Source organism: Cupressus sempervirens, chromosome 7 (genome assembly GCF_028749045.1).
Source record: "Cupressus sempervirens isolate cs-2001-9-10 chromosome 7, ASM2874904v1, whole genome shotgun sequence".
NCBI classification, from domain to species: Eukaryota; Viridiplantae; Streptophyta; class Pinopsida; order Cupressales; family Cupressaceae; genus Cupressus; species Cupressus sempervirens.
In genome coordinates this window covers 438,027,343-438,054,891 of record NC_143124.1, presented here as the reverse complement: position 1 = coordinate 438,054,891, position 27,549 = coordinate 438,027,343, and the positions used below count along the sequence as shown (strand labels likewise).

Genomic DNA, 27,549 nt, shown 5'->3' with positions numbered 1-27,549 from the left:
TGGGCCCCTTGAAAATATTCCCACAACAAACTTGAAATGTTATTGTGTACTTTTATTTGGGCCACAAGCACGAAAAAAACATGGTTTTCATGGGAGTGTATGGACATTTTGTCGCCTTTCTAGAGAATTTGGAGATATGGGAATTATTTCCATTGAGAAATAAGGGCTTTCCTTGTGTGTTAAATGGGTGATTTGAGCCATCTTTAGCAATGAAGCCTAAAAGATTCTCCCCTAACATTCATATGGCTTCCTAGTTCATAGATTGATATGGAAGGGGATTGGCTTTTAAACCCTTCTCTTAATGGGAGATGCAATTCAAATTCAATGCTCATTTGTTACTAAAGGAATTTGGTTTTCTAGTGAAACGGACGAGTCTTGGCTCTATTGCGATAACATTGACATTTGTGATTGAGTTTTCTTTAACTAACATATGTAATCTTTGGTGATGTATGTTGAATCAAGTTCAAGGATTTCATCTTGCGTAACCTAGGTATCTATGCTATTTTCTTTTGTAAGCATGAAATTTAGAACCTTCAGACCTTTTCTTGGACCATCTATGAATCTATAAGCTCAATTTTTCTTTAATGTCCAAGACTTTCATACTCTTGACTTGTTGATTTTAGATTTTCCTTTGGTGTTGGTACACAAGAATAGTATTTCATCCATCAATCCATTATGGAAGGTTGGTATTGGTATCTACAAACAATATTTTTTCATCTATAAACCTTAGTTTATTATTGGCTTTCTATTGTGTGTGTGTGTGTGTGTGTGTGTGTGTGTGTGTGATGATAGCTATAATACCATAAGATCAAGAGAAAATCTTTACAACCAAATATCAAGAAGAATTTGAAGCTTTGGTGGCCGTCACTGAGCATCTACAGGTATTTGAACGTAAGGGTTTTTTTTAATTTGGTTTTCGTTTGACGTCTATGCATTTTAAATTTTAGTTTCGTGTTAGATCATGTACACTTGTATGACTTGGGGTGTTTGGGTTTTAGGTGTCATTGAAATGGAGCAAGTGAAGGTACTCAACAAATGGGGAAGTATGTCTAGCATGTGCATCTTAATTGCATTGGAGGAGAAAGATGTGAAGTATGAATACCGAGAAGAGGTGCTCTCTAATAAGAGTGAGGAGCTCCTCAAAATGAATCCTATGCACACAAAAATTCTCATTCTAATCCATAATGGGAAACCTGTAATGCCCCGCCAAGGGATCCAAAGAATTTCACTAAGTTTGCCAAACAAATTTTTTTCTTTAAAACATGAAAGTAAAACCATTCACAACACTTGCGGAAGCAATAGTAACATCCAACTGAAAATAACATAACATAACATATTACATTCTTTAAAGATCCCTTAACATTGAATTACTTCTAATCATAACTTATTCATCTAACATTACATCCTTAACAATGAAATAACAAGGATACATCCAATGTTCTTAAATAATATACAAGTGTCCTTTTTAGAGTTTTAGTTTAGCTCAATCATCCACTGTACATGTTACAAGGTATGAAAAGCTTAAAAGAATAAACATCCATGTAAATAAAGTACATCATCATCCAATATTAATCCATGATGCAATAACATAATGAGACCATAAACCATACATGATACATCATCACAAAAGACATAAACATCCATTATAAAATATGGCCATATATCACAAAACATAAATAACTAAGTGCACGGTTCCTCCCAACCGTAAATAGCATCATTAGACCATCATGGATCCTAGCCATCCCTTCGTGCGTAACATTCCAAAGCACCGAAGAGATCATCGGCTATAAACATAGTAGGAATGTCACTCCTAAAACATCCTACTAACATGCAAAGCAAAGCATAATATATCATCATCTAACATATGCAAATCATCAATATAAGAATCATACCAATAAATACATCCATCATAAGGTATATCAACTATCATAATTATCCAAGAACATAATGAAGATAAATACCAACCAATAATACTCCAGCCACAGTGTCTCGGACAGATCTCAAATGATAAGAGTGGAAAATACACTACCACCCGACCGCGTGGAACCTAAGTGGTCCACTCCCACCGTGCTGAGGAGATAATCTCAAGTCCCAAAGAGGATATCAAAACCACAAAGCATAAATCTCTTAAGTCCAGGAATCCTAAAAGTATACTAACTCAAAGGTTCCAACACACACAAAATCGACATCTAATTCCCAGAGGCACACAATGACATGTAGGAAACCTCCTTTGCAAGCAGGAAAGTGTCATCGCATTCATCTCGTACAAGTTACCCTAGCAGTTAGCTAAACTCCATGGGTCCATACAGATCTCATGCGGCCACTAGTATCCTCTCATACTGACGAGGCATACTACGGAATGCAAGGTCGCAATCATGTGTCTCACTACTCCCATCCTAGCCTGTACAAGCACTCAAGGCATGGGCGAGAACCAAAACAATTATCTTTTTAGGTTCATTTAATCCCCATTTAGTGTGTAAATGTTATCACTTATTAACCAAACTTACAATGAGTTACCCTGGCAGCCACTTAGGGCCCCAGCCCCCATTGCAAGCCACTTCCTGACACTACAAGTAGATTACCTACCCTAATGCTCATGGAACCATAATCACCACAGTTCTGTACAAGCGACTGTAAAGAAATCCAAAAGATAATCCATAAAAAGAATCATCAAATATCCACAATAAGAATCATCAAATCTCCAAGATAAGAACCATCAAATCTCCATGAGCATCTGAAAAGAATCCATAAAAAATCATGACCACAACAGTTCTCTATTGGCAACTGAAGGCATCACTGATAATCATAAGTATCAATTGGTTCTCAATAACCAAAATATATCTCAAAATAAATCACAATATCCATTGGTTCTCAACAAGCAACCAAGAATATCTCAAAATCATACTGATCGAAGACTCCAAAATGGTTGAGTCAAACATGTCACAACATGACATCATCAAGAAATAAATCCACATCATAGTCCCATCATGGCGACTAGAAAATAATCCAAGGATAACTAATCGATGACTCAAAAATGATTAGCTCAGGTATCTCATACACATACATCTCAACTTCACACATGAAGACTGATGACCAAATACAAACATTTCATAGAGCATATGATCACATAACCATGGTTGGGCTTATAAAGATCGAGACCAAATAAGATCAACATGCCAACACATCTCATAACCCCCGAACCTCTGGTAACAACCTAGGACTGGTCATCACTAGTCAACCCAAAACCCAAAATAAGAAGCATATAGAATACACGATGCAAACACATGTTTTGGTTTACTAAATTCACATAGTTGAATAATGTGTAGGGATTTCCAGTTTCCATTTTCAAGTATACTTCAAATGTCTAAGTTTCATCATTTGACTTACAAGTCAACCCAATTGTTCCCCGACAGCATTATTCTTTCCATTATTTAAAAACGATTTTCTAAAATAATCAAAAGATATTTATTTACTTATTTAAATCATTGAACTAACTTCCATTGACTTTTTAGATAAAACCATTCACATTATTCAAAACGTTAGAATGATACTTATCAACTGTCAAATAAGTAGTTTTACAATTTCCTAAATACACTTTAATGATAATCTTTAAAAAAAAAAAAAGTAATCTTCATTGATTTACACAAAATAACCACTAACCCTATTTAAAACAATCCTATTTAAAATGTAATAATTTCATTAGACACTTATATCCATGTCTCTAATCTTTTAATTCGCTCTTAATTCATTTACCTAAGTTAACTAATAGTTAATTTCTCTTCTTCAAATAATAGCTACCCTTAATTCAATTAATGAATCTTATGACACTAATGCATATTAATAGGATTTTATCTTCAATATTCACCTACATTACTAAATTAATAATTAATAATTATTTCATAATTATTAATTTATTAATAACTTTTAACATTTATATCGTTAACTAACGATCATTAACGAACTCCTTAATAAACAATATCTATACCATTAATTAGATTTACTCAAACTAATATCTCCTTCCAATCTAGTAATAATTGTCAGATTATTATTGAATTCATGACCCAATATCTACGATTGTAAACATTAGCATCAATATACTCGTAAAATGGCCAATGTTAATATCAACTATTGAATACATATGTATACATAACATGTGTTGATACTGAAGCATATGCATCTCATCAAACATAAACATAATTACATGAAAGACTTATAACATTAAGACATTTTCGATCATGCATTTCATCACTGATTCCTTATAAGGAAATATTCCTATGCTCTTCATAACTCCTACTATGGAAGCCTCTATATTGAGACACATTCTATTCAACGTTCTTCTTTTATATTATCTATGGGCATTTTAAGTCTGATCATCTTCCTATTACAAGAGAAATTTTGCATTGCGAAGAACAAGTGAATCAGATGAATTATAGCTTGGCCAAACTCCAGCAAGTCAAATCTTTCACAAAATATTCCAGCATATGAATGAGGAGGGTTTTGACTGAAGTGTTCCTCATAATCCGATTGGGTTTTTGTGAATGATGTATTGAAATCAGATAGGAAGGTTTATCTGTTGGAGACGAGCTCTCTAACACAATAGTCTAATGTGTAGCTAGGAGATTAGATTGCTGTTGGCAATGAGCTCTTGTTTAAAATGCGATCTCCAACATAGCTATGCAAAACACGTAGAACACGAGGGAAATAGGAGTCCCACTACATCTGCGAGGTTTTGGAAGGGATGTGAGAGATGCCAAATGGCCACCAGTTTACTGAGATGTGCGGTCCTTCATTTTTAATTCGTGCAGTCGGTTATATTGTGGTCGCAGTGCTAAAGCCCATGAAAGCCATCAGACAAGGTAGGAAAAGGTGAGTGGAGGTCTTGTAAACTCGCCCCCATCGCAAGTATATTGCACCATATATGTATAACACTGTGATTATCACAGTGTAGGCGTGCAACGATTGCCGTTGAGAGAGTGCAGTACCGCTGATGAAAGAGGTAATAGGATGGCGGGTGGGTGCAGTCGATGTCACTCCTGCCCATCCCATGCTTTATGAAATATAATAGAGTTTTTAAATTACAAAACCTGTCTTTGCCAGTTAAGAGGCCATCGGGTTATTGAGAACAACCATGTGGTGGTGCAATAGCGTTGCCCCACCACAGATGCATAGGTTCCGTGGGTTCCCTACGACGATCATCATCGCTGAAAGTTGTAGCCCGTGGGGAAAAATATAACTTGATTCCAAACACAGATATCCTTAACAATAATCGAATACCTCAAATCGAATTTCATAATCTCCTCCGGGAATAGCAAAAGGGTTTATTTAAATTACCATCTCTTACACATGACAGTCGTGTTGTGTTCTCACTGATTCTGCCATCGCAGAGACATTAGGAACACTGAATCATAATGGTTAAGTGGGGAGTACACGTCCATTCCCAGTTTACATTTTTGTTTTAATTACATATTGGAGGAGTGCTCGCCTCGATGTGATGAATATCACTTGGACCTAGGGAACGGATCTCTAAATTGGACCGACGACAATCATAATTTTGATGGGAAGCCGAAGACATGGCTGAATGTGTTTGCAACAGAAATAGTCTCGTGGGTATTATCTCCACCCTTGCGACCCTGCTATATAGTAGCCTATTCAGCTAGTTGATTGTATTGCTTTTAACAAGGTCTCAATCAGAGTATAATAGGTCTATTTTAACTTAAGGATATCATGATTATCAAAAGTTCACATAAATAAGATAGAAGTCAAAGTAAGTCAGATATTATATCTTCAATTCAACCTTCTATCAAATTTCCAAATTCAATCCCTATTAATCTGAAATTCAATTCGAATCGCAAACCCGTTTTAGGACTAATTTTCTTCCATTAGAGAGATGAGAGTTTCCTAAATGGGTTTACTCTAAAATTATCTCATTGTTTTTCCTTCGTAAATAAATAGAATCAACATGCGTATACATTTCACAATATAGCAGTCATAATAAAGACGAGAGAGAGAGATAAATGGAATATGTGGAATGATCATGGGTACTTAGCTAGACTCTGATGCTAATCCACTACGCCTTTGAAGTTCGCAGGTAAGCCCCCTCCTTCAACATTCGCAATTCCTCCCGCAATCGAACCTCCCTTGAAGTGATTAGGAGTACTTGTAGAAACATAAGAGGATGTAGAAGCATATGAGCTTCTCAAATGCAGGTAAGCTTTGAAGCTTCCATTTTAGCTTGAAGCTCGTAGTTGTAGCTTCCAATCAGCTTCTACTTTAGCTTGTCCAAACACACTAGGACAACCTCAATTTAAAGGCCTCTAAAATGCATCTAGAGTGTCTCTAGAAACAACTAGAAGATAAGCATGACAACCAAGCATGAGCCTTCTCGAACCTTCTAGATAAGTCTTAAGGTTGTAGACACCATGTGCTCAAATAAAATGCTAACTTCTAAAGTGTAGACAACCAGTGCATTCTTAGAGTGCAAACTTCTGTGTTGTCTATATGACAATTTTTGAGAATTTGCCAACTCCTATCTGAGCAAATATTAATATAATACACATTAATTAATATAATATTTAATTTACTCTTTTCAATTTAATTAATTAATTTATTAAATCTCATGCACTAACTTTAATAATTTCACTTTTCAATCTTAATATATTTATATTTTAATTACATGAGATTTATAATCTTTTATTAATTTAAATATATCTTCCACTTTTAAATTTCATTTTCCAAAACTTAATTGCTAAAATATTTATTAGCTTTAACAATAATATTATTTAGTCATTTATTTAAAAATGAACTCCAAATATATTATTATTAAAATAAATATTGTCACATTCCAAATTTAAACTTTTAACTTTTTATTTTCAAATTTAATTATTTTATTTAATTAATTTCCCAATTAATTAAATAAAATAAATATTAAAATACCATATTAATTTTTCATTAAATTAAACCATTAATTAAATCTTTTAATTAGGCTTAATTAATAGAAAATACTCCAAAGACTCACCAAGGTAAAACATGAAAATCTATCATAGCCAAAATACATACAAAATCAAACCGAAGGTTTAAATCACGAATTACGTTATCCAACGTATTCGGAGGGTACTCAACTCAAATACTTGTCCTAATTTTCCAATTAGAACAAATGGCTTAAAGGGTTGGGATTTGGACTTGAGAATTTATCTCCCCTCTCTTATCATTGAGATAGTGTGATAGGGTACACTCATCCTGGTGATTCAGGGAAGTCAATACCCGGTACCTGCAACCTGCATAAAAACCATGCATGTACAAGAACAATATATATTAAACTAAACAGACAATGGCAGGAAGTGGTGCATCGTGTAGATCCTGACTAGCAGGTGACTACGACTCCCTTCCTTAACCACATCAGACACGCCATACAAAAGCAAACACGCAAAGAAAAAACGCACACCATACACATGCAAGTATGGGGTAAGTATCCATAAGAAAACACATATGATAATAAATCATCTTACTAATCACCATTAATAACTGCAAACACTTGAAAATAATCATCATGCATACATGAAATGTAAAGTCTAAGTGATATCATCACATAATAAACTGAATCCATAGCAAAATATCTGTTAATCTCATAACAATACTGCTAACCATCAACATAAAACTAGCTCTAAAAGAGTTCGACAATGATAACAAAATGCGAACTAGGGGCAGGCACTACAACCTACATGTGAGTCTCTCATTATTGTTCAGTACATTGACTAGGATTGGGATTCAACACTTTTTCTACCCTCCAAGCCATATGACCACGCCCTTTCTCGCTTTTGGGCAGATTTCACAAATAAGAATGTAATGCATTTTATCCATTTAATGCATTTATAATTAGTTTGATAGTTTATTTACAATGGTATATTTCCTTTTGTTTGGAATTTAGAAGAAAAATATAACAACAAATAAAAAATAATAATGCTTCCAAAATCAAATATATTTTCACCCAAACAGGGAGAGCGGTGGATTCATAGAGATGGTTTCTATGTATCTAACCATGTCGTGGAATGGACCAAATAACTATGGAGACAATGCTAGTGTTGGAGCATGCAATAGATTATATCACTTTCTATTGAAATAAAAAACTAACTAATACAAACTTGTAAACATCTACAACCAGTATATCTTACTGTTGGGTAAAAGCACAAACCTGTGTCACCTTTTATAAAGGAAAAGGATATCCAAATTTAAACTGTTCAACTTTAAAGACATAAAAGTGGCATTTGTGTTTAGAATTTGAAGATGATGTAAACTAATGAAATGTGTAAAATTGGATGAAGTTTTAGTTTATAATTTTATTTTTTTTAAATTGAGAAAGATTTTTTACATTTTTTTAATTTTTTAAAGTCAATTTTTTAATTTTTATAAAATGCTGAAAAATATAGAGTTTTGTTCTCACCAAACAAATATATGCAAATGGTTTTTTTTTTTTTTTTTTGATTTTGTAATATGTTATAGTTGACATGTATGCCTAGTGGACAAAAAAATATATTTTATTTTTTATTTTTATTCTTATTTTTAAGTTACAAGTGTTCAAAGTCAAACTTATCATAAATTGATAGCTTTTTTTCTTGCCAAATGTTTCTTATCAAATCTACATATTTTGAAAACAAGTTACATATTCTTGAAGATGAATCTCTCCTCTAGAGGTACATCTAAATTTTTAATTTTTTGCACATGACATAGAATTTTTTTTAAAATTTTTTAAAGTAACATCTTGAATCTAAAAATACCTAATTGTAATATTTTAAAAGTATAACATATTATAACTACTCAAAATACTTTAAAATTTATATGACCACAATCTTGACTTTGCGATCTACTAAAGGGTATTTTTAGTTTTTGAATAAACTTCATTTTTAATGGACAAATTAGCCTTAGAAGTGAGAAGTTTTATAAAACTCTATTTTTTGCTTGTCTGGTTGCCACATAGGATGACACATAGACAATTTCAACCCAAAGGGTTTCGTCCAAAACCTATGGTTATTTTTTATACCAACTTACGTGACCTCATTTATGAGAAACACTTTTCTTTGTTTATTTTCAAATAACTGTTTCAGTCGAAAGTGTTATGGCCAAAATCATTTCAACTGTAACCATTTTGCCATCTTTGCGCCACATTGACGCTTTTAGCCATAACACTTTCAGTCATAACCATTTTGATCATAACCCTCCAAGATATCCCAAATGGTGACATAGGTTTGTGCTTTTACCCTACTATTACAAAACCAAAAACTACAGCATTGCAAGGCTATGCACAAACTAGTTTTGCCTGGAGCAATCATTGCTCTACAGGGAAACAAAATTTAATACCAAATCTCACTGATAAAATAGGGTATACAAAAAGGCTATTTACTGCTGCAAATATGACTCTTGTATATGCCCTACTACAAGCTTTGTTCTAAGCTCTGCCTTAGATTACATACGCATGTGATCAAATTGAAAAACATTCCTTCCTTTTATAAATTAGTAAACTTAATAGCTAAGTTAAATCAATGTCCTCCTTGGAGACTTCACCGCTAAGTTCTGAAGGGGACAAAAAATAAGATTTTTGAACAAGAATAAAGATTGACCTATTGACAACCTTCAACTGCTCAAGCTCCTGCAAGCTACTAGGAAGTAAATGAGTTGCTTGGAAAGTTTTTGACAGATCTGGGCAAGATCTAATTAATAAAATTAGTGATTCCAACACTCCCCCTTTGTCCTGAGTTGTCAAAACAAACAAAAAAACTAGATCATGCTTGATCCAAAACAAAAATGCCTAAATCCTTTCTTAGTCATTGAAAATTTTCAATGCTTAAAGGCTTGTTGAAGATGTTTGTCAATTGCTACTCGGACCTACAAAACTCCATATGTATTTCATCATGTTCAACCTATTCACGAATAAAATGATATATGATTTCTATATGTTTACTTCTAGCATGAAACCCACATTGGAAGAAATATTATCACAAAATATGGTGGTTTCTTCCACTTCTTCTTCCTTCAAATCAGCCAAGATTCTTCTCAGCCAAACCGCTTGACATGTTGCTGCATTTTCTGCCATATACTCAACCTCAACTGTAGATTGGGAAAGTATGGGTTTCTTCTTGGAACACCAAGAAATTACTCTTGAAACCATGTGAAAAACATAACTGAAAGTACTTTTTCTACCATCTAGACTTCCAACCCAATTACTATTTGTATAACCAACTAGCCTAGAATCATTATCAACAGTATATAAAATACCATATCCTTTGGTTCCTTTCACATAACTTAGGATCCTTTTTCTCGCTTTCCAATGAGTTTCCTTTGAAGTTTCCATAAATCTAGAAATCAAACTCATAGCATGCATAATGTCAGGCCTAGTTGTTGTTAAGTACATCAAACTTCCAACCAAACTTTTAAACATAGTTGGATCCACACTGTTGTTGCAATCTTCCTTACTCAACTTAAGACCTACTGTTGTTGGTGCTGGGGCTACCTCGCTATTCAACATTATAAACCCTTCTAAAATTGGATGTGCATACTTCTCTTGAGAAATAAAAATGCCTTCATCCATTTGCTTAACTTCTATGCCTAGAAAATATCTCAAGATTGTCATTTCAAACTCATGCTTCATAGCTTGTTTGAAATTAGCAATAAGACAATCATCATCCCTAGTAAAAATTAGATCATCAACATATAAGACAATAATTAAAATCTTACCATCTGTTGTCTTAATGTAAAGAGTAGGCTAACTGTTGGTTTTGCTAAAATCAGTGCTCAACAAATATGAGTCAATCTAGGTGTACCACACTCTTGGCACTTACTTCAACCCATAAAGAGATCTCTTCAGTCTATATACTTTACCTTCTTCACCCAAAACTTCATAACCAGGCGGCTGATCCACATAGACTTCTTCTTTCAACACTCCATTAAGGAAAGCAGGTTTCACATCCATTTGAAATACCTTCAACTTGTGCTGGGTTTCAATTTCTATGATAGCACACAATTTCCATCCTTTCCATAGGTGCATATGTCTCATCATAGTCTCTACCAAAATTTTGTTTGTATCCCTTGGTCACCAAACATGTTTTATGCTTATTTATTTTTCCATTAGCATTACACTTGGTGTTATACACCCATTTCACACCAATAACTTTCTTGTTGGGAGGCAAATTAGTTAGCTCCCAAGTTTCATTTCTTTCTATTGCATCTATCTCCTCATCCATGGCCTCACACCATTTTTCTTCTTTCACAACTTCTTCAAAGTAAACTGGATCATTATGAAAAAATAATGCAAAAGTACTATTCTCATCAAAATAATTATACCTTTCATTTTGGTATATCTCCTTAAGACTTAAAAATTAGTCTTTCTTGGTAGAAGGGAGCCAAGAGTAGGATCTAAACTCTCACTACTACTATTGTGTTGTGTAGGTTGAATCCATAGTTGTTTGGAACTATCATAAATTCTCTATGTTAATCCTGAGCTGTCTGGACCTATCCAAAGCTAACTATGTGGTTGTCTCTAGTTGTTTTCCTTTCAGTCTATTTCTGTCAAGAGCAATCCAGAGCTATTCAGAGCCTTCTATTTCTTCTAGTGCTCATCTAGCTCATCATCTTCATCAATAATAGGCACTTTACTTGAAGTGCTAATGATCAAAACATAGCCCAGGAAGATGCAGAGAATGTTGACACAAGCAAAAATGGGAAAATATCGAAATCCATTTTTTTGATATTTTCTATGTTTTAGTATTTTGCATTTTTAGAGGTCTCCAGGGCATTTATGGGCTTTGGTAGGGAAAATAAGTCATAGCACTATGCTTAAGACTTTGGACAATAAATGTAGAACTCTAGAATATCTCTCCAAAAATTCTGACGGTTCATGATTTCGAGCTACGAGAAGAAAGTTATGACTTCTATAAGTAGACATAAATTTTAATATAATTTTTAATAGTTTTTATAGTTGTTAGAGTTTATTTTATAATTAATTAGCTTGTGAACTTTTTGTTTTCATATCCAAGGGATAATGGTGACCCTTGGGGTCCATCAAACTTGTATAAACTCTTATTTTTGAAATGAATGGATCACTTTTTAGCTTGCAGAACATCTACTATTAGATTTTAAGTGTTTTCAATTTAGTCACAATACTACAAGTTCTACACCAGGTATTGTAATCTAGATTCATAATTCAGATAAGCTAGATGATGCATCCACTGATCCATCCCATGACTCATTTTCTCAAAACTCAACATCTTTTAAAATATAATCGTCTTGGCATGAGAGGTTTATATAATCTATATGCTTTAAATGTTGAACTATAACTTGTGAAAATACACTTCTCACCTTTATCATCAAACTTTTGTCTTTTCTCCTTTAGTACATGTGCATATGTTATACACCCAAACACTCTCAAGTGTTCAACTATCGATCTATGTCTTTCGCATGCCTTAAGAGGTATATTATCATGAGGACTTCTATTAATCAAATAAATTGTTGTTGCTACAACCTCTCCCCAATAATCATTTGGGAGACCTTTTGCTTTCGACATACTTCTTGCTATCTCAATGATATTTCTATTCTTTCTTTTAGCCACTCCATTTTTTGTGGAGTATAACTGGTTGTTATCTCTTTCCTTATACCTTTTTTCCTACAAAAATTCACAAAAATATTAGAGGTATACTCTCCTCCTCTATCTAACCCTAGGAATTTGATGCAATGTCCACTTCCCTTTTCATCTTGGGCTTTAATCTCTAAAAACTTATTAAAAGCTTCAGATTTATTTTTCAAATAATACACCCATGTTCAATAGATGAAATCATCAATAATGGTTATAAAATAAATACTCCCTCCTATAGAAGTAACTTGCACAGGGCCTACCAAATTAGTATGCACCAACTCCAATGGTGCTCTACCCCTTGAAGAATTACTAGATTTAAAGGGAAACCTTTGTTTCTTACCCAAAATACAAGCCTCACACTTGCTACTAGACTCTCCAATACTTGGCAAACCATCCACCATTCTTTTCTTGGATAAAAAATTCAAATCAGCATAGCCAAGATGTCCATAACTTAAATGTCATAACTTGGACGGGTCTTCAATCACACTTTTAAAAGTTGATTGCTTTTGTACTGATGTACACACTTACTTGGGAGGTGCAACATCAAATTGAGAGCTAAAAGATGTCTCAATCTTTAATGAAAACATCTGGTTCTTTGTCCTTTGGACTCCTACAACAAGTTTTTTGCTTCAATCTTTCTCATTAATTAATGACACACTTGTCATTCTCCGAAAATGCTTTGTATCCATTCTAAATGAGTTGACCAACACTCATTAGATTGTGTTTTATATCGAGGGAAAAATAAACATTTTGAATTTCTTTCTTTTCTCCTTGCTTAATATAGATCATAACAGATCCCTTGCCCAAAATAGGAACAATTACATTTTTCCCCATCTTGTTTTTAGATTTGTAATTTTTATCAATGAAATAAAACATACTTTGATTACCACTCATGTGGTTACTGCAGTTGTTGTCCAATTACCAAACTTCAGGGATGCCTTCTTCACCAATATTGCACATGGTGAAGGTTGTAGTGTTCTTTCTTTCTCCCACATTTTCATCAACAACATTAACATGTTGTTGTGGTTGATCACTTTGTTTCTTCTAGCATTTATTTGCATAATGCTCAAACTTGTGGGAATAATAGCATTCAACATTTCTCTTAGTAGAGCTGTTATTTCTTCTTCCTCCTAGGGGCTATTCTGAGAGCTACATGTTGAGCTTTCTCCTTCAACATTCCTTTGTTCAGAGCTACCATGTCCTCTTCCTCTAGAACCACGTCCAAAGTTGTTTCTTCCTCCCCCTTCCTCTTGCATTGCCTTTACCTCTGAAAACTAGCTCTTGACAGGAATTTGTTGATCTATTAATATGGTGCTCATGAGTATGGAAAGATCCCATCAACTCATCAACAATCAACTTGGACAAGTCTTTCGACTCTTCAATGGCAATCACAAGTATATCAAACTTTTGAGGTAAATGTTAGAGTAATAAAGCCTTTTTCTAATGAATTAAATTATATTGATTTAATTATTAAGTCACTTTTATCTTTAGTTTCCCTAAGCTAAACTTTAGGCATCTAATAATTAATTCTTTTATTGATCATTATGATGCAACCTAGGTTAGACCTTTTTAGGTTTTTGATCTCCATTATAAGGACAATCTCTCTTTGTAAACATTGATTTCACTTTTGATTATAGAAATTTCTCTTTTTGCTCATCAAGAATGTCTCATCCATGGATCTAGGAATTCCAGCCTCCATAGCTTTTGTTTCTCTCTTTTTGTGATAGGTGTTTGCATATAGGTGATTGTTGGGAGTTGTGGGGTTGATCTTTCATCAACTTCAACATGGTATATGTTAGAAATACCAATGGGAAAGTAAGTTCTGAGAAAGGGGGGTGGGGGTGAATCAACACTTTAAAACTTTAACCTTAAAAATAATTCACCATACATCCATCTCATAACTTAGCATGTAAATTGAAATAACTAACAATTCATCACATCCATAGCATAAACTAAATCCACACATAACACATAAGATTTTGGTTACCCAAAAACCCTCCAAGGAGAAGGTAAAACTAGGGTGGGCATGTCACCTACAAATCTTCACTACTACAGTTGTAAAGTGTGGCCAATTATGGCTACAAAGTTTTGACCATAAACTATGATCTACCCTGTGAGGCATTTGCCCTATTAAAGGCTTACAAAGACTGTTAGGTCTCACATTGCTAAAGGATTTTAACTCACAATTAATTAAGCACTCAGTTAAGAGATTTACAACACCTTGTTAGGACTTCTTGATTAAGAGATTTACTGTATATCACCTGTCAGAATGATTCAACACTTGATCTTCTGTTAGCACCTTTCTACTTGATGTTAGATCTCCTTTTTGCTGGTTGTTTCTTGATCCTTCTGATAATATCTATCCTTTCTAAACCTCTTAGTACTTGTCTATTTTCCTCTAGACTAATTTTTCTTTGTATAACTTTGTCATAGCCATCATAGCCACCATGAATGCCTTCTCAACTCTTAGCATTCGTGTCCTCGTGCATTGATAAGCTTAGGGTTTAGCTTTCTTAAATAAACATTGGTGGAGATGGATTAGGTCAGAATCAACAGCTATGGTTGACCCTTATTACTGCCTAATGCTTCCCTTAATATGATTGGTTGCATGCATTGCATAAGGATTCATAATATAACTCCATACTTATCTCTTATAATCATAAATTCATGATTATGTTAGCAAAAATGATTTACATAGAAGTTTGTGCCATAAAAAACATCTGTCATTCAACATTCACTTGGCATCAATAGGATCTGATGCTCGTCCTTTATTATGCTCTGAATGTTGTTATTTGACTCTTGTAGAACTCAACAATAACTATTGCTCGACACCTAAATCACTTGGCATGTATAGACTACTCGATATTGGAGTGACTTAACACATACTAGTGCTCAACATTGACTAACTATACTATACAACATATACTGTCTAGAAACTTATGGTCTGCATACTTTGATCACTCAACTCACACTGATTGCTTGGTTCGCTACGATTACTTGGCATGCACTATGCACTCGGCTTGCACTATTCTTTGCTAAATAATGACTAAGTGTTTTGTCACTATAATTTCAAAACCAAAATGAGATTAACAATCTCCCCCTTTGACATGAGTGGCAAAAACACTTTGTCATGGCATACACATTCCTTTATACATAAGTCAGACAATGTCTCTACTCTACTCAACTTCTATACAAAATCTTCAAATCCTCAAAATTTGGAAAATTGTTGAAGTTACCTTTGTGTTTTACTCCCCTTGAGTAAATGCTTCATTTATGTTCTCTAACTCCTAAGTAGATATCTGCATTGACAAAAATTTCTTTAAAATTGTATAATCCCCCTCTTTTGACACTATGTCATGTGGGTGGTACACTTACAGTGTGTTTATCCAAAAATGGCTTGTGTAGCTTCAAAATTATCTTTAAAGTTGCATCCCAATTATCACTTACCGCATCTAGTGAATAAATTTTTATTTCAAGATTAGAAGCCAGGTCAACTAAGCCTTCATGTGTAGAAAGATGGGAATCTTTCTTCATTAATGTTTTTGCATAGGTTAGTTCCTTGTGCAATACTTCCATGTGAGGTGTCAACATGGATTGGATATTGATCAGAGTAGATCTAATATTGGCATCTTTTGCTTGCAACTCAACAAGCCTACTCTGAGTCATTAGTAACTGCTAAAAATGCAAATGACTATTACCAAGAGATTATTTTAGTGTAGTATCCGTGAGTTGCAAATCTCCTTGTAGTTGATCAATATGAGATTATTTCAGTGTGGTACCTGTGAGTTGCAAATCTCCTTGTAGTTGGTCAACAGCCTGTTGAGTTTCCTTGGTGAATATATCAATGTTGCACAACTTAGTGGATAGAGAGAAAATGTTCCCTAACACCTTTACATTTTCCATCTTGGTTGCTAGATCAACCTATCTAAGTGCAATATTAGCACTAGATATCTTTTCTAGAACTTTTGTTTGAAAGTTCATTTCAGACCATTCTAAAGTTTTACATTTTTGTCTAGGTCTTCATCCTTGATCTTGTCCACAATGTCGAAAAGTTGCTCTATAATAGGCTTTTCTATAGTTGGATCTAGGAGGTTGGAAGCATCAATGAATATATCTTTGATTTCATGTAACACTTTCTCTTTCTTGTGCTCCCTCCTTAGAATTTCTTGCCTATGCTCATCTAGGTCATAAGAATAATCACATTTAACAATCTTGTAGCCAAGGTCAACTACCATGTAGGAAACACTATTCATTTGCCTTGATTGAAAGAATTTGTGCACTATAACTTTGATTGCAAGCACTACTAAGGGATTTGAAATTGTGTCAATTGACATCCTTCTTTTGTTCCACATGGCTCTAGTGTTCTTTGCAATAACTTCCTAAGCATCACTTCTCATACTTTTCTATCTATCTAGGGTAGGGTACCCTAATACTATGTTAACAATCCATCTTGAGATTCTGATTGGTCCATTCTCTAACCAAATCTAATTATCATGTGTACAACTCAATAAAATCTTAATCCACTCAGTTTTAAAACCCTAAGGAAAGTCCAGGGCACAGTTCAACCCTTTTTGCTCAATGATCTTATTTTCTTCCCTCAAAACACCATTATCACACAATTTCTGGTAGGTTTCCCTAATTTCCATGTCTCCAACTTCCCCAAATTTTCTAGTGTCGCAACACGACACATCCTAAATCATTAGCACCTTTGGTGGTATCATGGATAATAAACTAGACAGATCTCCCTTATACATGATCTCAGGAATTACATGGAATGGGGGTTGTCTCACATCATTACTAATTAACTAAACATTGAAAACTTCCTTCCCCTCTTTCCTAGCTATTGTTGAAGAACTAACTACCATATTGATTCTCTAGGGGTTGTGAAATATGAAATAGTGTAACTGGACACAAGTTAAATACCTCTCAAATCTGATGAATGATGTCAAGTTACAATAGAATCTGGTTCACAAACACTTGAATCTCCTTTTTCTAATCACCTTCGTGCTCTTCATGCTCTCCATGCTCTTCAAACTCTAGTAGGTGCAAATGAGTCAAAAATTGACTATATAACCCTTCAAATTTGACATTATTTTCACAGTGCTTATACAACTGTAAACTCAACTATCATAGGAATTTCAACATGCTTGATTAACATAGCAAACTTGACTAACACTAGCATATCTCCATTACTCAGCTATAACTAAAATTTTCTAAATGCTTGGCAACAACATAGAAACCAACATAATGATAGAATAACTCTTGATTCTAACTTCTTCATTGCATCTTAATTCATGCATATATAATATTTTCAAATCTTAGATATTTAGAACTAATGCATAATATTACATTTCAAATATTAGTTCCACACATACCTTTGATTATCTAGTTGGAGGCGATGTGATCACTTGATCCATTGGATGAAGTGACCTCATCTAAACTTGATGTGTTGCAATCTTCCATCAGTAACCTTACCTTCTTAGCATCTACCTTTTCTTTGCCTTTGTTGTCTTTATTGCTTGGTGCAGGTGACTGAGTTGGACAATTTTTTCTGATCTGATTGGTCTTAAGACAACTAAAGCATATAATCTCATTCAACCATCTATTGTAATTACCTCTAAAATGTGTCCTAATGCAATTTTAAGGGATATGACCATATTCTTGGAAATAGTGACAACTTTACCTTATGTTTTAATCCCAATCATAACAATTTTCATTGTGATGTACCTTTGTTTGTTTGTTTGATGTCCACTTGGATTTGGATTTTCATTCATATTCCCTGTGCCCATATTTATGATAGTTGTAAGAATAACCTTCAACTCTTTGTGTTTTGGTAGTCTTGGTCCTGCATTCATGTTCTGATGTCCTTACTTCTTGCATTTATGATAGTGTCCCTTGAATTTCTACTTTAGGTTTTAATTTCCAATGTTTCCCCTACAAACATTTGCTATGTGACCAAATTTTCCACAATGATGACAAGTGGGTTTATTGTACTTTTCTTTAGTGTTCCTTTGTTCACTATTACTAGATGACTCTCCTTGCTCAGTAGTAGAATATCAAAAAATAGCAGTGTCATTATTTGGCCTTGGTGCTTCCATCAATTTTTCAAAGTACTTGATGGCTTTACTAGGCTTATTAAGATTTTCCTTCTCAACCTTCAATTCATTCTACAGTAGGGTATTCTGTGTTTCCAAAGTTGTAATCTCAATGTCTTTCCTATTCAGTTCTTAATTTGCAATCATCAATTGATTCATTGTATCCAATTGCATGTTTGCAAGCTATTGTACATCTTATGTCTTCTCCTCAAGTCTATTAGCTAGAAGTCTTTTATCTTCCTCAATCATGGCTATGTCTTGTTTAGCTTTCTTTCTTAGTTTAGTTGTCTCACACAACAATATTGATTGATCTTCTTGTTCTATTTTTAGGTTCCTGACTTCTTCACTTAGGACATTGTTCTTTTCCATTAGATCTTTAATTGTTGCATCAAACACTTTTGAGTTTCCATCCTTAAATAATCTAGTAGTGTCTACTTCTTGATATTGAGTGTCATCTTGTTGAATAGCTATCTCCTTTCTTCTTTTTAATGAATGTTTCAATTCATCTCTTGCCTCCTTGAGTTGATGTAGGGTAAGATGTATTTCAATCTTCAGGTTCTCAATAGTCTTTCCCAACTTGTAGACTTCCATCTTCAAGATCTTACCTCCAAAGTTGTCAAACTTTTATTTTAGAGAACTAAGCTCTGATACCAATTGTTAAAAATACCAACAAGAAAGTAAGTTCTTGGGGGAGGGAGAGGGAGGGGGTGAATCAACACTACTTTAACCTAAAAAACAATTCACCATACATCCATCTCATAACTTTGCATGTAAACTAAGATAACTAACCATTCATCAGATCCATAACATAAATTAAATAAACACATAAAACATAAGATTGTTGTTACCCAGAAACCTCCAAAGAGAAGGTGAAATTAGGGTGGGGATGACACCCACAAATCTTCATTACTACAGTTGCAAAGTGTGGCCAATTATGGTTGCAAAATTTTGACCATAAACTATGATCTACCTTGTGAGGGGTCTGTCCTATTAAAGGCTTACAAAGATTGTTAGGTCTCACCTTGCTAAAGGATTTTAACTCACAATAGGTAAGCACTCGGTTAAGAGATTTACAACAACCTATTAGGACTACTTGGTTAAGAGATATACATTGTATCACCTATTAGAATGATTCAACACTTGATCTTTGGTTTGCGCCTTTCTACTTGATGTTAGATCTCCTCTTTGCTAGTCATTTCTTGATCCTTTTGATTATATCTATCCTTTCTAAACCTCTCACTTCTTGTCTTTGTTCCTCCAGACTAATTCTACTTTGCATAACTCTATCATAGCCATCATAGCCACCATGAATGCCTTCTCCACTCTTAACATTTCTCTCCTCCCACGTTGATAACTTCTTAGGGTTTATCTTTCTTAAATAAATATTGTTGGAGATGGATTGGGTCTAAATTAATGGATGTGGTTGATCCTTATTGTTGACTATTGTTTCCCTTAATATGATTGGTTTCACACATTTCATATGGATTCCTAATATGACTCCATACTTATCTCTTATAATTGTAAATTCATGATTATGTTAGCCAAAATTATTTTACATAGAAGTTTGTGTCATAAAAAACGTCTATTTCATTCATTGTTCACTTTGCATCAATAGGCTCTGATGCTCAACCTTCACTGTGATTTGAATGCTATTATTAAGCTCTTGTAAAACTTGACACTAATTGCTACTCGACACCTAAATCACTCAGCATGTATAGACTACTTGACACTGGAGTGATCAGTACATACTAATTAGTTGACACATACTAGTGCTTGACACTAACTAATCATATTACATGGCATATACTGTTTGGAAACTTATGCTCAACATGCTTTGATCACTTGGCTCACATAGATTGTTCGACCTACTCTGACCACTCGGCATGCACTGTTCTTTGCTAAATGATGACTCAGCATTTTGTCACTATAATGTTAAAACCAAAATGAGATTAATAGTATAAAATCTCTATATCTTCATGCCCTTGTTCTACTTATGAGAGTTTTGGCTTGGCTTTTAGATTTGTAAATTATTTTCAGAGGGCTTCGGTTCTTCAGAATATTTTTTTTGGATCTCTAGGGGTCACTATTTCTTGGGTCACTTTGAGCCCAAACAGACATCATCGTTGAGTTTAGAGCACCAAAAAAAACCCTATTTTCATTTAAAATTTATCTAGTTTAGACATAGTTGGAATCTAAGGCAAAATAATATTGCTCCTAGATTGGACACATTTTTGAAGGTGGCAATTTAATGAATTTTTGACAAAATCAAGACTTTTTGGCATAAAAATCAGGATTTTTTGGCATGCAAATCAAGATAGTTTTGTTTTCAAAACTGGTTCACTTCTTGAGGTAATTTTGGTACTGGTAGGTATGCTTCCTAAAGCATTTTGGTACAAATCCCAAGGCAGTAAATATTTTGATTTTGCCCTTCCTACTCTTTTTTGACCTACATGTAGATTTTTTCCTATAACTTGCTCATCTGAACTCTATTTTTCACAAATGAGATGTTGTCGAAAAGCTAGTTCCAAGCTCATTCTAGTGGTATAGGTCATTTTTAGTTTTGGATCTTTTGTGATGGCTATTTTTTTGGTAAAGTCAGGATTTTATTTTGCACTATAGGAGACATATCTTGAGGCATTCTATTTTCTACATTCTGCTCAAGGCACATCCCATTCAATTTGTTTCTTTTTTGCATTCGAGTGGATATCTTGGTTATTTCAAGTTTAGAGATCATTTTTGTTGCTTCAGATGTTTTTCATGGGCTGCAAGTTATCTCTTGCATCAGCCTTATGTCTCTTTTGATATTTGTTGATATCCTTTTGTAGTATTTTTGCAAATGCACTGAGATAAAGTGCCACTCTATTGTGTTTTAGGATCTTGCACATCTTTGTGTTTTGTTGTACTCACACTACATTATAAACTGCCTTGAGTGGTTTCATGTTGGCCATATTCACTATCTTTTTTTGTCAAGTGAGTGTTCCTTCCATGATATTAGCCTCATGATGTGTTGATGACATGTGCCATTATAGGTGTTTGCACTTCTTTTGCACTCTCAGTGTTTCTAGTTTTTCTTTCTGTAGGAGATATTGTATTTAGTTTTAGTGTTCATGTCTTACCTCTTAGAATTATAGGTGGATTATGTTGTTTCTATTGCTTTCTTGGTTCGATGGAGTGAGCTATGTATTTAGTATTTGATCCTATGTACTAGGCAGTTGTAGTTACTAGATACCTATGCATTTCAATGAGATAGATCATTTACCATATAGGCATTCTTTCATCCCTATTTTTGGAGGCCATGAAGATATCTTCCATCTTCGATTGATAAACTCTTCAAACTTATTCTTCTCTACCTGGTCATGTTTTATTTAGTGGAGGTTCTTTAGATCAATAGTTTGGTAGTGTTTGTAGCTTCATGCTTCAATGGTGTTCTTCATGATCATCTTTTGTTCCTATCTTTTGGGGAATTCCCTAGTTTGGAGGCTTCTTTAGTCTTTCACTAGTTCTTTCAACATTATTTCCATCTCTTTTTGGAGTAAGGTTTTTCCCATGCGGTTTTCTCTATTTCTCCTCTTTTCAGAGATTTGGTTGTGCTTGGGTACCTCATCAGGCCTTGTTGCCGGGACTCAAATTTACTTTCAGTAGTAGTTCCTAGGTTTTTAGCTACTCCCTAAGTTTATCTTAAGGGGTTTGTTAGAGTAATAAAGTTTTCCTTATTCTTTAAATCATATTGATTTAATTTTTAAGTCACTTTTTATCTCTAGTTTTCTTAAGGTAAACTTTAGGCATCTAATAATTAATTCTTTTATTAATTTTTATGACGCAACCTAGGTTAGACCTTTTTAGGGTTTCAATCTCCTTTATAAGGATGATCTCTCTTTGTAAACATTGATTTCAATTTTGATTATAGAAATTTCTCTATTTTCTCATCAAGAATATCTCATTTATAGATCTGAGAATTCTAGCCTCCATAGCTTTTGCTTCTTTCTTTTTGTGACAAGTGTTTGCATGCAAGTGATTCTTTGGAGTTGGGTTGATCTTTCATTAACTTCAACAATAAACTCCTCAAGATCTTCTCCACAAAACATTGTTCTTCAATCTCTTCTCCATTAGCTTTTAATTAGTTTATCAAAGTGGAGACTCTAGTGTTGAACTCTAAATTAGATTCATTCTCTTTCATAAGTAGAGATTCAAACTCTCTTCAAAGCATCTGCAACTTTACAACATGAACTTGACCAGTTCCTTTGAATGTAGTCTCAAGAATATCCCAAGCTTCTTTGGAATAACAAGTTGTTTCTATTCTCGAAAATAACACCTCTGTCAAGGCTACTTCAATCATTCTCATTTCCTTAACATCTTTCCTTCTTGTCTCTCTTAATTGAGTCTCCTGATTGTTTGTGAGAGCAACAAACTCAGAAGGGTCTTTAGTATCTGTGAAACTACTGATCACAAGATCCCACAAATCATTAGCTATCATAATAGTCTTAATTTTCTTGTCCAAGCATGATAGTTTTGTCCATTAAAAGACATTAACTACTGCCACACCTTTCTCTCATCTCCAACCATGTCTCCTGCATAATAAATTCAAACACCCAATGGACACAAATGTTCAAACTCACTCGGATTAAGGGCTCTATAGCTCTAATATTATGTCAAGAATTTAGAAGCAAAACATAACAAAAAATATCAAAAAATAATGTTTCCAAAACCAAATTTATTTTCACTCAAACAAGGTGGAGCTGTGGATTCATAGAGATGTCTGCTTTGTATCCAACCATGCAACAAAATGAACCAAATAACTATGGAGACAATGGAAGTATGGGAGCATGCAATAGATTATATCATTTTCTATGAAATAAAAAACTAACTAATACAAACTTGTAAACATCTACAACCAATCTATCTCACTACTATTACAAAACCAAAAACTACAACACTACAGGGTTGTGCACAAACTAGCTTTCCTAGAGCAATCACTTCTCTATAGGGCAACAAAATTTAATACCAAATCTCTCTGATAATTTACAAAGTATACAAAAAGGCTATTTGTTGTTGCAAATATGACTACTATATATGCCCTACTACAAGCTCTATTTTGAGCTCTATCTTAGATTACATACACATGTGCTCAAATTGAAAAATATTCCTTCCTTTTATAAATTAGGAAACTTAATAGCTAAGTTAAATCAATGTCATGCTTGGAGACTTCACCGCTAAGTTATGAAGGGGACATAAAATAAGATTTCTGAACAAAAATAAAGATTGACCTACTGACAACCTTCAATTGCTCAAGTTGCTCATGCTCCTGCAAGCTCTTGGGAAGTAAACGAGCTACTCGAAAAGTCTTTGACAAATCTAGGAAAGATCTGATTAATAAGATTAGTGATTCCAACACCTATTTCTTCGGTCATTATCTAATTATTTTTTAAAATGTGGTTACAAAGTTTTATGATGTGGGGTCTCGTATAATGAGGTTTAACAATGAGTCTCAAGAGTAGGCCAAGAGTGGCTTGTTGGAACTATTGGGAAGGTGAATTGAATGAGATGTTGGAGGGGGGTTCCGTCCCTTTCTTCAGTGGAAAGGATTTTGGGTTCCTAGATATCACATTCATTCCCTTTGCTTCATGGTTTCATACTTACAAAGCTCTCAGAAATTTCAAGATACTCTATGAGAGTGAGTATCCATTGCTTAATGCATGGGTTAATAGATGTATGGAGAGGGAGTGTGTCAAGAAAATTCTTCCCTCTTCAGAGAAGGTTTTGGACTTTGCGGTGCAAGCAAGGAAGAGGGTTTTGGGGGAATAGATTGATTATTACAATTGTTGGGCTCATAATAGGTAGGTTTTAGGTAGTCGAGTGTGTCTGTAATATACGACTAGTTCAAATATGTCCGAAGAGGTCTGAGGGTATTGGTTCAATCTGTCATTGAGCTATGTTGTTGGTAGGAACTAGTAGTGTTCAAACACAATTTTTGAGTTGTATTGTTCAATTTTATCATTGAACAATTGGTATGTTTTGTATGATTAATTATTATCATATGTTGCAATTATTTATTATTATTTATTAAGCTCGTGTAAACTTGAACCCAAGACCTCCCACATAAGAGGCTCACAATTTAACGTTGTGTTGTAGGCTCTTGCCTATAAGACTACTTGCTTGTTATTGAATATTGAATAATAGATTTTATGGTGAGGAAGCTTTTGACAATCTAATTATTAGATTTTATGAAATAGAATTAGAAAATAAATAAAATTCTATTAATATTATTAATTGTATGAAATATTATTATTAATTTTTAATTTTTTAAAGATATTGATCAAATTTAGCAACTTTCAATATTGTTTTAATTCTTTTGATAGCGTGTTTTTTACAATATATAAATGGTACATCAAATTCTATGAGTTTTATTAATTTAAGTTGATTGAGTTTTGATTGTTCTAAATTTTAGTAATAGAAAATTTTATAAAATGACTAAAAAAATTAAAAGAAAATAAATATAAACTACATATTGATTTTTTCAATTGAAATGTAATATAAGATAAAAGAAGAGCTTAGTTCTATTGGCACACATAAAAGAACATAGATTTTTTCTTAATAGACCACACATACATATTATAACATATTCATGATATATTTTAAAACCTTATAATATATAAAAGGAGTTTTACAAACATAAAAATAAATTCAAACTTAAAACTTGAAACTAAGGGGGAATGATTTAATTTTTTAACTAATAGGTACCATTGGGATCAAATTACCTTAATTATAGGTAGATGTGTAGATGTGCAGCTTAAAAAATCAAGTACCTTAAGTATGGATGTAGGTAAAATATAGTAAGTAGCTGACAACACAATTAATATAATTAGGTAATGTTGACTCCTAGGAAATTTGGTAAGAGTCAATGAAAAAATAGAAATTAATGAAGAGAAAAAATTTTAAAATAAGTGCCATGTAGTGGCTAGTATTTGCCTAATAGTTAGTTATACTTTAATAGAAGACAATTTAATAAAAATTAATTTAAAAATATATTGTATTTTATAATATAAACTTACCAAAGATAATTTAGAATTATATATTCAGAGATATTAGTTTATTTATAATATAGTGAAATAACTATTTATTAAATTAAATTGAATGTTAAGATTTGAAGCAAAATAATTAATAAGTTTAAGGTTAATTTTGACATTGTTTTAATATAATTTAAAATGCTTAAAATAATTTTAGACATGTAAGTAATTAAAAGTGAAAAGCACAAATACATTTGAAAAATATAAAATATATTTGTATACAATATGATGGATTGTTAATATTAATAATTTTTATAAATCATATGTTTCTATTAATTTGGGTACCTCCTAAAATATTGGCTCATTTTGTCAAATTCGTCTTTAAGATGTGAAATCTATTAGCCAACCATTTAAAAAATAAGCATGTTAGCTTTGAAATATTTTTTTAAAAAATAAGAAAAGGAAAAGTAATGAATAGTAATTGGTGAAAATAATTTTTTAAAATAAAATAAACTCATTACAAATACTAATAAAGTCATTTCAAACTTTAGAGATACAAATATTTTAAATTGCACTAATTAATTAAGAAGGTCTATGGAAAACATTAGCTCCTTAGGCATAGACCAATAATTATCAATTATCTTGATATCTTTAATTGAAGTCCAATATAATGAAAAAAATTGACTTGAAGCCCAATATAATGGAAAAAATTGACAAATTTACAACATTGTTGCTTCATCTTTAAAAAAATAAATTAAAGATACGAATTATGTAACTAAAATGACAAATTCACAATATTGTTGCTCTATCTAAATTTTTTTTTTACAGATACAAATTACGTAACTTACACGATAATATGAAGAAAGGTTAATAGATTTCAATATTGGCATTTTATTTCAACGATCCTCTTCAAAATATAGGAAGTAGCCTATTGATACTTTGAAAGATGCTTTTCAAAGTTCTATATACTTTGGTAAAAATCATTCAGTAAAGCTAACAACAAAATGTAAGGAAATGACGGGCCAAAAATGGGATATAAGAACAAAGACCAATCGAATCACTTTAATTGCGGGTACGGTATTTTCTAAGGAATATAGGGAAGTTGAAAAGATGGTATTTAGTCCAGCAGGGCGATGATTTCGAGATTTGCTCGTATAATTAGGCATTTATCACGCATTCCATGGAGGGCATCACTGCTTACATCAGACACCTTAGACCCCTTGTGGATCCACCAAGGACCACTCCCATCACCTGCCAGGCACAAAGGTCGAGGTACATGCCCACTTGCGGCACCGGCTTTGGTGCAACATATTTGCACCGGCCGGGCCCCTCCTCCATCCTTTCTCCGACGACTCCAACCTTACTTGGCGCAGGTACAAACGACAGGCGCAGGTACAAACGGCAGGTGCAAGTACAAAGGTCCCTTCCACTGCGCCGTATGTTGTCCGACGCCGCCCTCCGCCATCTCCTCCGCCATCCAGCTTTTTACAATTAATATCAACCAAACTCATAAATGACAAAACTTATGCAATTAATTTTTTTGTTTTAAATATATAGTAATATAGAAATAAAATAAATGTTGTTTATTTTATAGAAATAATAAGTTTTTTAAAGAAAAATTAGTTGCTTGAAAGATAAGATTAAATCAATTGAATATTATATTAATTATATTATGAAATTCAATTAATAATTTAGTACATTAAAAAATAAAATAATATTTTTGCATAGTTATATTTAACATATTTAAGATTTCTAATTGATTTTGAAAATTTTTTTTAAAAAAAAATTGAAATGAAATAGTTTAAAATTAATAATTATAATAAATAAATAA

At 33.2% G+C, this 27,549-nt stretch overlaps 1 pseudogene; it reads left to right on the top strand.

The window, feature by feature from the left end:
- Positions 1-1,009: 1,009 nt before the first annotated feature.
- On the top strand, positions 1,010-24,516 carry LOC149547464 (putative glutathione S-transferase; annotated as a pseudogene).
- The last annotated feature ends 3,033 nt before the right edge of the window (positions 24,517-27,549 follow it).